We start from the raw sequence: 14357 nt of genomic DNA on the forward strand, positions 1-14357 counted from the left end.
GCAAAAAATGTAGAATACTTTATAGGATGTTATTTCTTATATATTTAACTATATATACAATACAATTATTTAGCTATAAACCAAACATGTGCTACAGTGTTAGACAAAACTAGGCAAACACAAAAACCGATATATTGCGATCGAAAAAACTCTTTATGATTTTTTTTAATTATTTGAAGTACATGATCTCCTGCCTGCTAGAATGCCTGAAGCATTCATTTAAAAGACTTGAACTTATAAAAGGCCTGTAAGAACGGGAGCATGCACCTTACTGCAGACCCATAAACATCCTAAACTAGCTAAATGTCAGACATAAAAAGCGGAGTAGGGTGTGTCTGTCGTTATCCTCAGGCCGTGGACTGGTGCCTGATATACACAAGGAAGCAAGTGTGGCAGAGATGTAGAGCTGGTGGCAGTAACTAATCGTTAGCTCACCTCTAGCTCTAGTGTGGCCTGCAGGTAAAACACTGTGGCTAACACTCGATCATCAACACTGTCACTGTTTTCACCTGTAAACAGCCCCCCTACCGTATAACCAAAGTTTCAGCCCCTGTATCTTATAAACAGTCTATAAACCGCGGTTCCTCTCTCCTATAAACTCCTGACGGTTCCTCTCTCCTATAAACCCCTGACGGTTCCTCTCTCCTATAAACCCCTGTAAGCCCCTATAAATATTCATAGTGTGTCTCCCACTTACAGGAAGGCAAAGGGGATTCTTTTTTTTTAATGCAAAGTTGTAATTTTTTTAAGGATAAAGTTTAATTCTAGAAAACATCCTCACTGAAATTATATATTTTCAAAGAATTTAAAATTCTCCTTTATGGCTGCATTTGCAAGTAAAATTTGAATGATTTCAATTACTTTGTGGATATGTATAATACATAACATTTATGGAAGGGAAAATTGATCAAACATTAATATGGTCAAAAGGATAAATTATGTAAGGATTAAATTTAAATTAGAAACAATCCAAACGTTTTATGAGTGTTTTCAATTGACCACATTACTGGAATATGATCCTATATAATTAAACTTACACTGACATCGAATGATTAGCATCATGTGTCTGTATATGGCCTTGGACGTTTGTCCTACCTTGTTCCGACATTAAACGAGGTCTAGCACCTTCTTTGAAGAGTTTAAGAGAATTTATTATTTATAGATTTCAAATATGGTACTCAAGGTAATTTTATATCCATTACTGGTATAGATGGCATAAGGTACACAAAGTCATTGACACACAACACTCGACCACGGAGAGCTCTTCAGAGGCCATACAAGGACAAAAAACAGCTTTCTCATGCTTAAAAGTCTTCAGCGAAGACAAGACAATTAATATAGAAAGGGAGTTCATGTCAGTCTTTACAAAGCAGAAATGGTAGCTTTCATAATTATTTCTTTTTTAAGCACAATTAAAGTAACTATTAATTAAAGGAATAGAATAAAATTATGTCCAGGTAAATATCTCATGTTAAATTTTTCATGAACAAGCTAAAAAATGCTGGAATATATTTACCATTTTTAATGTGTCATTTTCATTATTTTTCTCATGATGTTTTTGTAAGGTTTTTGTTCAAATTGTGTTCAATGACTTAGTTGTACTTTGTAGACATCTACTGATAAATCTTTTCTATCACTGACGGGTTACACAAACTTATATTAAAACCTCCAGAAGATGTCAGAGTGTTTCTTATTCATAGATAACTGGTTAGCACAAAAATGGTCTCTGGACAGAAACTAGTGGTGTAAGATTTGTAATTAAAAATCAAACATTTCTATGCTGTCTTTATTGAGGGAAACTTACTTGTAATATGAATAATTTGGCCATATTTGTGGGGTAGTACAATAGCTATTATTGAAGCCGTTACCTGCCGTGTGTGTTTAGTTAGTGTACAGGTTTTACCAGCCTACGACCCGGCTTATTATTATAAATTTGAGACAGTGATTGATTTTTTCTAGTTAGGAAGTAATGTAAAAGTTCGAGGCAGCCGAGGGCGATTTTTGCTGTCAGGGTTGTACAAATACTTTACATACCAAGCCATGTGATGATTATGGCGGACACCTGCGCGACTGTCAACATGATGACTGCACTAATAATTCATATACAACTACAAAAATTTGAGGGAAGATTCCTTGTCGGATACATTAACTGAAAATGTTGGCTTACGGCTGTGTTAGATGTGCAAGTGTTTCCATTATGGTCTACTGGTTTTATTTCAAAGTAACCACCATATTTGTATTCAGATAGTTAAATAGGGTAGGGTAACATAACATTAAAGTTTGCCTTTTGAACGTTCGCACCCACAATACAAAGCTGTAAGTGCTGTAACCTACCCAGACCTGTTAAGTAGTTCTCAAATACAGTGTTATAATTATTATTGCCTCACCATTTTATATCCATAAATATCTACGATGCATAAAGTCATAAAGGACTTGCTTTTCTGAGTGATAGGTGCTTTTAGATTACATTTATACTGAAATAGTTATCTGGTATAATGTATGTGGTGCTTGCTATGCTATCACGAGCACTCTGGGCCACTATATATATAGCTAGTGGCTGGCTCATCTTTATTACACTGGGTTGGAAACTTATGATAAAGCTAAGTATGGAAGGCAAGACATCATATATACTTGAAGCTATAATTACAGTTATGTAAAGGTTTTATTGCAGAGAATTAAAAAAAAAGGTTAATACTGCAAAACATTTGATAACAAAAATGAATTTGTTAAAAATTTACGTTTGCCTGTTTTTTAAAGCATTGAACTTTTAAAAATACCCAAGTTTTGTTTCACAAAATAAGCCTATTACACAGGAATAAGATAATTTTATTGTCGGGGTAGATTGTCTATATGTCATCAGGGCATGTTGTATAAATGTGGCATTCTGATTTATAAAACACAAATTATGTTATGATATTTGATTAAGTGATAGTTTATGATGTAGATGTAATAAAAGATGTATTACGTAAGAAAGTGTTGGTAATGAGAGACAATACATTAGTAACAGTTAATGCCGGTTGCTGGCAAAAGTAGCCTGCTATTCATCAACTTTGAACAAAGTATTTTTTTCTGAAATCATATAGATCTACATTATAGCATGTGAACATTTAACTGGCTGTTCATTTCAAGTCAACCATCTATTTCAAAATTTTGTATGAACACTGACTAGATGAGGAATCGTAACATAACTGGTTGAGGAATCGTAATATAACTAGCCGAGGAATCGTAACATAACTGGTCGAGGAATCGTAATATAACTAGCCGAGGAATCGTAACATAAGTGGTGGAGGAATTGTAATATAACTAGCCGAGGAATCGTAACATAACTGGTGGAGGAATTGTAATATAACTAGCCACATTGTAACATAACTGGTCGAGGAATTCTGTGATAATGATGAGACGATATTACCTCTAAGTATTAACAAACTGGCCCAGGAATCGAAACAAAACTGACCCAGGAATTCTGTGATAAGGTACATAATGATGAGACGATATTACCTCTAAGTATTAACAAACTGACCCAGGAATTCTGTGATAAGGTACATAATGATGAGACAATATTACCTCTAAGTATTAAGAAACTAGCTGAGGATTCCTGGCCGAGGAATTCTGTGACAAACATAGGACAATATACTACATACATTGTAAGGCGCTGGCCAAGGAATGTTAGCTATGATGACAGGTGTTAATAAAACACTTCAGCCAAATGTATTACGTCAGTTCTATATTCAGTTTGTAAACTTAGTCAGGATGTAGTTAATAACAGGTATTTATGTTGTCAGACTGACTTCTATCATAACCCATTGTAGGAAAGTTACTCCCTTAGGCCCAAGTGATAACTTTTTAAGCATATAGACATGACAATAAAGATACATCTATGGCTACTGGGATAGATTTGGTGTACAGGTATTACCTGTAATATGCCAGCCTGTGTGGGACTCGATGGTGTACTGTTGCCGTAAATTGTCATACCCAAATCTAATGGCCGTCATCTCAGTTATAACATTAACAAAGAGAAGTATTAACACAAGCACCACTGTCTTACCTTAGATTGGTGTCAACACAAAAACAACAGAACCCAAAACAGCCATAATATGCTTAAACTCCATTCACGAAAAGCGCACACAGGTAAACCTCCCAGCCATGTGCTTAGAAATCTGTACAGTGTGGTGTGGGCCTGCTTCACAGGTATCACAGACGACTGACAAAGGGGTTACAGGTCAAAGGCTGTCTCACGACCTCAACGTGTAAATACAGTCTGCCATACAATTTCAAGAAAATATTGTCAGTAATTTAAAAGAAGAAAAAATGGTTTAAGGCAGTGCTAGGTTTTAAATCTGAACGGATTATTGAGAACAACATTAATTTTGAGTGAAAAACCAGGCCATGCTGTATTTGAAAATACCTGAGGCCCTGTGCCTGGGAGAAGGTGGTGAGATGTTGATATAGTTTATTCCACACCATGAAATCACAACCGAGGGAAAGCTTTTTATACCTAATGCCAATGATGTGCTCGGCTAGACTTATGTCAATGATAATACACACAATTAGTGGTCTATAGGGCGATCCGCCACCCGGTGGCGTAGTTCTCGCTTTGTTTAACCAAGCTATTGCAACCAACACTATTCATTTCAGTGAGGTGTACCATTGAGGAGAAACTTAAACAAATATTGGTCCGGGGTATACAGCCTTGGACCAGGCCTGATAATACACTCTATAAATCCACCTACCATTGACCAAAACTTAGCCTATTTTCGTTCTTAAATATGTTTTCTCAGTAAAGAAACATTTGAATGTATTTTGTCACATTTAAATTGATTAAATCACAATAACAGATAAATTAAGGTCCATGCTAGCCCCGTTCTGCCCCTGTTCCATTCAGACCAGTGTTTTCCTGGCCCTTTGTCCAGACTAACCACACTCAGCTCTGTCAATCTTTATTCATTAAATATTATTGGAAGAAATCTATTCATGACAGCCGACATGAATAACCACATGGTCAACTCCGACTGACCACAAGGTGTTCTACAACAACACTGTCAGTTGGCTTTGTGGCAGTCCCAGACTCCCTTACAGGACCGTTAAGTAGGAAAGCCCAATATTGTTAGATGATGGCTCGACATAGTATCAGGTACTTGTTATTGGTACCAGCTCTACAGTTCTATGGTCAACTTTGTCAGGAATATATACCAAGTTACTATGGTAACATAACCACTACTGACTTTGTCAGGTACTATGGTAACACAACCACTAGTGACTTTGTCAGGGACTATGGTAACATAACCACTACTGACTTCGTCAGGTACTATGGTAACACAACCACTACTGCCTTTGTCAGGTACTATGGTAACATAACCTCTACTGACTTTGTCAGGTACTATGGTAGCATAACCACTACTGACTTTGTCAGGGACTATGGTAACATAACCACTACTGACTATGTCAGGTACTATGGTAACATAACCTCTACTGACTTTGTCAGGTACTATGGAAACATAACCACTACTGACTTTGTCAAGTACTATGGTAACATAACCACTACTGACTATGTCAGGTACTATGGTAACATAACCTCTACTGACTTTGTCAGGTACTATGGTATCATAACCACCACTGACTTTGTCAGGTACTATGGTAGCATAACCACTACTGACTTTGTCAGGCACTATGGTAACATATAACCACTACTGACTTTGTCAGGTACGATGGTAACATAACCACTACTGACTTCGTCAGGTACTATGGTAACACAACCACTACTGCCTTTGTCAGGTACTATGGTAACATACCCACTACTGACTTTGTCAGGTACTATGGTAGCATAACCACTACTGACTTTGTCAGGTACGATGGTAACATAACCACTACTGACTTTGTCAAGTACTATGGTAACATAACCACTACTCACTTTGTCAGGTACTATGGTAACATACCCACTACTGACTTTGTCAGGTACTATGGTAACATGACCACTACTGACTTTGTCAGGAACTATGGTAACATAACCACTACTGACTATGTCAGGTACTATGGTAACATAACCCCTACTGACTTTGTCAGGTACTATGGAAACATAACCACCACTGACTTTGTCAGGTACTATGGTATCATAACCACCACTGACTTTGTCAGGTACTATGGTACCATAACCACTACTGACTTTGTCAGGTACTATGGTAACATAACCACTACCGACTTTGTCAGGGATAAATAACTATATTACAACCCTTGCCATTGTTCAGATTGGGAAAACATGACATCTGTCTGCCAGTAATATTTTCCAGGATTGAACTGGATCCATATTTCAGACTCAAGTCTTAAACAATATTTCTTTCGCAGTATCACCAAAGTCACCTCCATCATTTTTTTTCTCCCAATTTTCTCATTACATTATTTTAATTTGACATCACTGCCTGAGTCATTCTGGTAATGGATCTGTCCTGAGCCTAACAGACCAGGAACCGTTATTTATATCTTGATGGTGAGGATGTAGTCATTTATCTAGTTATTCAAGCATCATTTAATTAAGGTGGGTAATTGAAATTTGAAGACGATTGTTTAGCTCTTATCTCACAGAAGCAGTGTAATGACCGGTGGATTCCTTCCGCACTGCTATTTTGCATGTTTTCCATTTCATCCTTTGATAACATGTAAATGATTTAGACAGAAGCTCGCAGGCAGCTTAAAGCAGTCTTACATGAATTCTCTGGAAAAATATGAAAGGTTGGCAATAATGCAATCAGAGCTATAAGAAACTAATTATCTAAAAGAAGTGTGCACTAAACTGTTTGTTACGAACAGAGTCTGTATAAAAATGGGTAGCTACGCTGTGATGTAAGCAGTTAATGGCATTTTAAGTGGGAGACATTTAACTGCTCTCTCTAAGTTCTGTGTCTTCCTCAAAAGTAACACTATTAATAATGTTACCTAGATCTTACTAGAGAAGTGTTAGAAGTCCACTGTGTGATGATAATCTGATCAGCTGTAGACTAGAGTTTTATATGTGGAAGCAGTGTAATGAGTGTATTATGGATTCTATGTGTATTATGGATTCTATTAGACAATGCTGATGTGTTAAATACACGATGAGTATTACAACCAGGTAGTTACATACGATTATACACACCCCACAGAAAATCATGTTGAGATTACTTATTGAGTTTTTCTGTTCTATTAAAAAATTACTCAGGTTTAATTTTTAATTTTATAGCTACACTTAATACTCATTGCTATTTGAGTTGTAGTAGAGCTTGTTAGGTTCCTGTTTATTACAATTTTACTTTGTCGTTGACTGTACACATGAATACCCCTGTCAGGTATAGATTAGAAGTGAGTTTCAATATTTTTTCTTGTCAAAAGGAATTGGTATTGCCAGCAGAAAATCTCAGAACATCTGACAATTTATAATATTACAACAGATTTTGAAATAGGAGAAAAACAAATGGTTGAGAGCTGTAAAAACATACAACAATTTAATATGGGACTGATTGAGTAATGGTTCTGTCAGTAATAAAATCTTCTTGTTTTTATTGCCTGTCTTATTACTACAATTTGTAGAAATTTTATAGCCTTAACTTAAAAAAAACACAACATTCTCATTATTTGAGGTTTCAAACTTGTCAATTTCTTGAAATAAGATATTGTTGAATGTTCATCAATTTCAAGAAAATGATTTTTGGATAAAATGGAAAAGGGTAAGATACTAAAAAATTCAGCCTCTGAAGCCGAGGGTCGGTGCTCTGTTCAAAACAATAAACGGTGGCCAGTTAAACTTTGAGAGGAAATTATTTTCAAACTTTTATTGGATAGTCATAAATTATTGTTTTAATATCAAGGTTTTGTATTAAGTCGTTACTTTCATCTCTGGTATTTCAGAATGAAAATAGAATCTTGTATTTAGAATATTGATATACATGTAATATCTTCCATAAAATGCTATTATGGTAAACTTAAAAGTAAGCTGCATGATTTGAAAAAAATCCTTATATTCTGAATATAAAGCATTGTTAGATGTGTACTGGACTTCAGTTTTCTTAACAGCTAGTTATGATATTTTGAAATTACAAATACATTTTGTATTCTAAGCTTTGAAATATACGGAAGTGTAAAAATAATAAATGTAGGTTTCCTTTACACTATCAGAATGATACTTAATTTTAAAATTGATGGCAGGTTTAAACTTTGGTTGAAATGCATTAAATTCCTTATGGTTATTCAGTATTTAGACAACGATGATGTTGTGAGCTAGCCTTCAGGGGTAAGTATATAATTATAGTATTAAACGTTTAATACCACAAGCTTGCATTCTCAGATACATACGACCTACCTTTAACATCTGGGGAGAGTCAATATCATAGCCATGCTCAATGTGCTTCTAGGAGCTGTGTAGCATCAAACACACACACGATCAGAACCAGCTACAGTCTCCCTCTATGCTATCCACAAGTGGTGACTGAAGTGTGGCCAAATTCAGAAGAGACAGTTATCATGCAGATTCTATAATGATGCTGGCTTCTAGTATTATGTAATAATTACCATAATTTTAATTAAGACTGTATTATTTTCCTTCTGTGAACATGACAAATGAGTATGTTTGTGTGGAGGCAGGTCTATGATAGGAGGTCCTGGCACTGAGTGTAAGCTACTGTGGGGCTAGGCTTGTACCCATTTAATCTGTATCTATACAGATGGTCATTGATAGGTACTTGTCAAATTGGTCAGTGGCTACTATTGATCACTTACTGAATTATTTATCTACACATTATACATACATCAATTACCCCTAGTTTATGTTGACCCAGAGACAATTAAGTTAAGCAAATGACCTAGGTTATTGTATGTTTTGAATGGATCTCCACACTGGCCCCTGACACTGTGATGACAAGAGCTACACCAATGAGGATATTTCCTCACCTTACTCACAAGACATTTTATGTCCAATATGGCATGGGCTGTCCAGGCATCTCAAGCAACAGGTCTGCCACTAATGAGTACTCCAGTCTTACTGGTACACAAAACATGGTGTAATTTTGTAGAAATTACCTGTGGGATCTACCTGATGGGTACATATTACCTGTGTGATCTACCTGATGGGTACATATTACCTGTGTGATCTACCTGATGGGTATATATTACCTGTGGGATCTACCTGATGGGTATATATTACCTGTGTGTCTACCTGATGGGTAAATAATATATCTTACCTGTGTGACTAGACAATAAGGTAGCCTAATAGTCTGAGACTAGGTTCTAAAATCGTTAGGCGGATTGACTACTCATAGTTTGGTATTGCTTATCTTTTTTAATATTATTGAGTTAGTGGAATTTGCATATGGACTAGTAAAAATTGAAAACCTGTACCCAAATTAATAAGTGGCATTCAAAATCAATTTCTAGCCCTGTGCCTACCTGATGGTTGCATCTTATATGGCTTTTGATTCATACTTTTTTTAGATTTCTAGAAGTCTTTCAGTTTTAAATGAAATATAATTGATTATCCACAAAACCCCACTTTTCTTATTTAACAAAAATCCCCCCTGACCACCTAGGGGAGATACATCAGGAACTCACACACGGAAGTGGTCCCACATGACACCATACCTGTGCAGTGAGAATAGGATTGGGATGTTAGTGGTGACGTTTTGATGACATTAAGCCTGCGTCTGGCCTGTATACCTGTTGTTCACTTTCCAAGACTGCTCTTTGCACTTGAGTTGTGTCAAACCTACCCAAATGACATGGGCACGAGTACCTACTGTGCCCATGGATCATTGTTGAGTCCTCCGAGTCTCTAATTATAGATACAGCCCTACCTTGGTGTGACATCCACCCCATAATTACCCGACTGGAGGACCTAGGAGGTAGGCCAAGCATCGGGGCTGGGTTTTGTACATTTTGCCCACGTTATTTTGGAAATATACACTGTCTGTTAGAGGAACTCTAAACCCAAGGAGGAATGGGGGGAGCTTTTTGTGTAAGAGTCAGGAGACGGGGAGGCTCAATCATCTAATTGATGGATGAAATAATTATAGATAAAGTAAGGCTGAATAAATCAGAAATATTTGATGACTCTTCAAGTTTGCATTTGTTCTGTTAGGAAGTTGCTATTGCTGTACCCATAAGTTATAATGGAAGAGTGTATACCTATGTAAATCAGATAGGTATAGATTTACACAGATTTATTATAACTGTACAAATGCAAAGGTGTACATGTGTATTATAGCTGTACAGGTGTTATATAGGTGTACAGGTGTATTATAGGTGTACAGGTGTATTATAGGTGTACATGTGTATTATAGCTGTACAGGTGTATTATAGGTGTACAGGTGTATTATAGGTGTACAGGTGTATTATAGGTGTACAGGTGTATTATAGGTGTACAGGTGTATTATAGGTGTACATGTGTATTATAGGTGTACAGGTGAATTATAGGTGTACATGTGTATTATAGCTGTATAGGTGTATTATAGGTGTATTATAGGTGTACAGGTGTATTACAGGTGTATTATAGGTGTACAGGTGTATTATAAGTATACAGGTGTATTATAGGTGTATTACAGGTGTATTATAGGTGTACAGGTGTATTATAGCTGTACAGGTGTATTATAGGTGTATTATAGGTGTACAGGTGTATTATAGGTGTACAGGTGTATTATAGGTGTACAGGTATACAGCTATGATACACCTGTATACCTGCACACCTATAATACACCTGTAATATAGGTGTACAGGTGTATTATAGCTGTACGGGTGTATTATAGGTGTACAGGTGTATTATAGGTGTACAGGTATATTACAGGTGTATTATAGGTGTACAGGTATACAGGTGTATCATAGCTGTATGTAGGACTCTTTACAGTGTTCTATTGTTTTAGGTGTGTCTATACTCGATGCTCTATAAATGTTACCTGCCTGTCTACAAGTACTGTTCCATTGTGTATTGTTAGAAGAGATATCTAGCTCAAATTTCACTAATTCTGTATGGAAAAGCATAGAATGTCTTCCATTAAAATCAACAACAATTGTTAAACTGAAAAAGTCACTCTCCTAAATAACATGATAAGATCTGCGCTCTCGATTCTAATGACTAGTTCGCATTCATTGGAGACCTTTTTTGCCATTTGGAGACCTGCATCATTATACTCAGGCAGTTCTGATTGAAATAAATGAGCAGACAACATGAATCCCATTCATTTTGTGAGAAATTGTTTAAACTGGCTTGGAAAAACATTCAAGACAGGCTCAAACTAAATCTGTTTCCGAATTGATTATTGTATTGGGTTGTCAGTGGTTAGATATACGAGCTCTAAATGACTAGTTTCCCGCTACACTGTCACTTTCTAATAAATAAAATGGTACTTGGTATGTTACGGGTATCCACACTAGACACAGCTGTTAATCTGCTGCCAGTAATCATTGACTTTTGAATAAACATTAATTGTACCTGTTGTGGTTGTAGACAATATTAATTTGATGTCCTAGATTTTGTTCATTTAAGGATTACCATACCACTGCCAAAACTCTGATATGCATTGGAATCAGATTTCCTACATGACTATAGATTTGATAAATAATTTCTGAAAAGAAAGCAATACCTTGCAGGACTTAAATTAAAAAACAGTAATGGTGAAATTACAAAAAAATGGTTAACAAGTGTTTTCAGAGTAAAGAATTCAGTGTGGTTAGACCAGAATAGGGACTGTGGACTTTGGCTGGTTACACTGAGCTACCATGTAAACAACAGTGTCTTTCTGTACAACCAGTCCAGGTGTGGTGAGAGGGACAGTAAATTCTAGGTAGTAGGGAGGGGCCAACTGACCAGTGGCTATTAAGATACTAAATATAAACTTGATTTATTTTATAACAATTATGAAACAAGTTTTTACAACTTATACTAATTATTCTTGTTGGCCCAGATGTTAGCTCAGATGTTAGCCCGGGGGGGGGCTTACTGTGGGAGGAAACTGGAGTACCCGGAGAAAACCCACATGGTCGGGCAGGTGACCCCATACTTTTTTACATCCGATGAATTGGTGAAAGGCAAGTACGCTATCCACTGCACCACCCGACTATACCCAATTAAGATACTAGTTGACCAGGATACTAGGTGTTAGCAAATGGACAACTGATCAGTAACCAGGATATTTATAGGTTTTAGGGAATGGACAACTGATTAGTACCCAGGATATTAGGTGTTAGGGAATGGACAACTGATCAGTAACCAGGATATTAGGTTTTAGGGAATGGACAACTGATCAGTAACCAGGATATTTATAGGTTTTAGGGAATGGACAACTGATTAGTACCCAGGATATTAGGTGTTAGGAAATGGACAACTGACAAGTACTTGGTAACCAGGATACTAGGTGTTAGGGAATGGACAACTGACCAGTAACCAGGATACTAGGTGTTAGGGAATGGACAACTGACCAGTAACCAGGATATTAGAGTTTTAGGGAATGGACAACTGATCAATACCCAGAATATTAGGTGTTAGGGAATGGACAACTGACAAGTACTTGGTAACCAGGATACTAGGTGTTAGGGAATGGACAACTGACCAGTAACCAGGACACTAGGTGTTAAGAAATGGACAACTGACCAGTAACCAGGATATTAGGTTTTAGGAAATGTACAACTGACCAGTGACCAGAAAACAGTAGACTAAACAGCAGGGAAAACAGTTGATATTTGTGTGATTGGTTCATGAATATATTTTGTGTTTGAAGGAAGTTCATAATTTTCTTATTTTGATGGAGGTTCATAATTATAAGTTCTGTGTGTGTAATGGAGGTTCATAAGTATAAAATCTGTGTGTGGGGGTACACCAGTATATATTGTAAGAGTGAGTGCCGACTACTAGCCTCAGGGACCACATTTGATGTGAGATATGTGTGGGGTTTAAGTGTCCTATCAGCAGGACCCACTTATCACCTGTTATAGATGAGGTATGGGTGACCTCCCCTAAGGTCACGCTACTTTCCAACTTAATTGACAGATCTTAAAAAGGCAGTGGTGTAATCAGCAGGACCATAGCCCCAGACAGCCCCTTCACCTACAGTGATGTCACCAGTTTAGGGATGGCCCTTGCCCCCTTATGCGAATTGACCTTGATCAGCATCGGCCCTTTGAAGGTATAATACAATCCCACTGTGGCCAATCTATAGTGTATACGCCTATCTCCAGTTCTACATTCCACCCTGATAAAGTCTCCATTACAGGCCACACATGAAATATCAAATATATTTTTACAAAATGTTATCACCAGTTTTCATCATGTTTCTTAATTTTCTATAATGGCTTTTTTCCTCATAAATATTCATGTAACTGTCAAGCAATACATCACAGCACTGTGAATAGCAACTAACACCACAGCACTGTGAATGTCAGGTATCACTGTACACCCCAGCACCATGAATGTCAGGTATCTCTGTACACCACAGCACCGTGAATGTCAGGTATCACTGTACACCACAGCACTGTGAATGTCAGGTATAATCACTGTACACCCCAGCACCATGAATGTCAGGTATCACTGTACACCCCAGCACTGTGAATGTCAGGTATCACTGTACACCCCAGCACCATTAATGTCAGGTATCTCTGTACACCACATCACCATGAATGTCAGGTATCACTGTACACCACAGCACCATGAATGTAAGGTATCTCTGTACACCACAGCACCATGAATGTCAGGTATCACTGTACACCACAGCACCGTGAATGTCAGGTATCACTGTACACCACATCACCGTGAATATCAGGTATCACTGTACACCACAGCACCATGAATGTCAGGTATCTCTGTACACCACAGCACCATGAATGTCAGGTATCACTGCATACCACATCACTGTGAATGTCAGGTATCACTGCATACCACAGCACCATGAATGTCTGGTATCACTGCATACCACCTCACCGTGAATGTCGGGTATCACTGCATACCACATCACCATGCATGTCAGGTATCACTGTACACCACAGCACCATGAATGTAAGGTATCTCTGTACACCACAGCACCATGAATGTCAGGTATCACTGTATACAACATCACCGTGAATGTCAGGTATCACTGTACACCACAGCACCGTGAATGTCAGGTATCACTGCACACCACATCACCGTGAATGTCAGGTATCACTGCATACCACATCACCGTGAATGTCAGGTATTACTGTACACCACAGCACCATGAATGTCAGGTATCACTGTATACCACATCACCGTGAATGTCAGGTATCACTGTACACCACAGCACCATGAATGTCAGGTATCTCTGCATACCACAGCACCATGAATGTCTCAGCACCATGAATGTCAGGTATCACTGCACACCACATAACCGTGAATG

At 37.4% G+C, this 14357-nt stretch overlaps 2 protein-coding genes across 4 annotated transcripts in view; one reads left to right on the top strand and one right to left on the bottom strand.

Moving 5' to 3' along the window:
• Positions 1 to 14357, top strand: part of LOC110457523 (U3 small nucleolar RNA-associated protein 6 homolog) — a gene marked incomplete at its 5' end in the record, with an annotated part of 114860 nt that overhangs the window by 65442 nt on the left and 35061 nt on the right. The window lies entirely within an intron of this gene.
• Positions 1 to 14357, bottom strand: part of LOC110457516 — a 31522-nt gene that overhangs the window by 5553 nt on the left and 11612 nt on the right. Inside the window, exon 1 of one of the 3 annotated variants that reach the window (XM_021508833.1) lies at positions 4046 to 4216. The exons of the other annotated variants lie outside the window; for them this stretch is intronic. The gene's annotated coding sequence lies outside the window, so the exon portion shown is untranslated. Of the gene's footprint in view, positions 1 to 4045; positions 4217 to 14357 lie in introns of those variants that run through there. 3 annotated transcript variants of the gene reach the window in all.

Source organism: Mizuhopecten yessoensis, unplaced genomic scaffold, assembly GCF_002113885.1.
Source record: "Mizuhopecten yessoensis strain PY_sf001 unplaced genomic scaffold, ASM211388v2 scaffold9173, whole genome shotgun sequence".
NCBI classification, from domain to species: domain Eukaryota; kingdom Metazoa; phylum Mollusca; class Bivalvia; order Pectinida; family Pectinidae; genus Mizuhopecten; species Mizuhopecten yessoensis.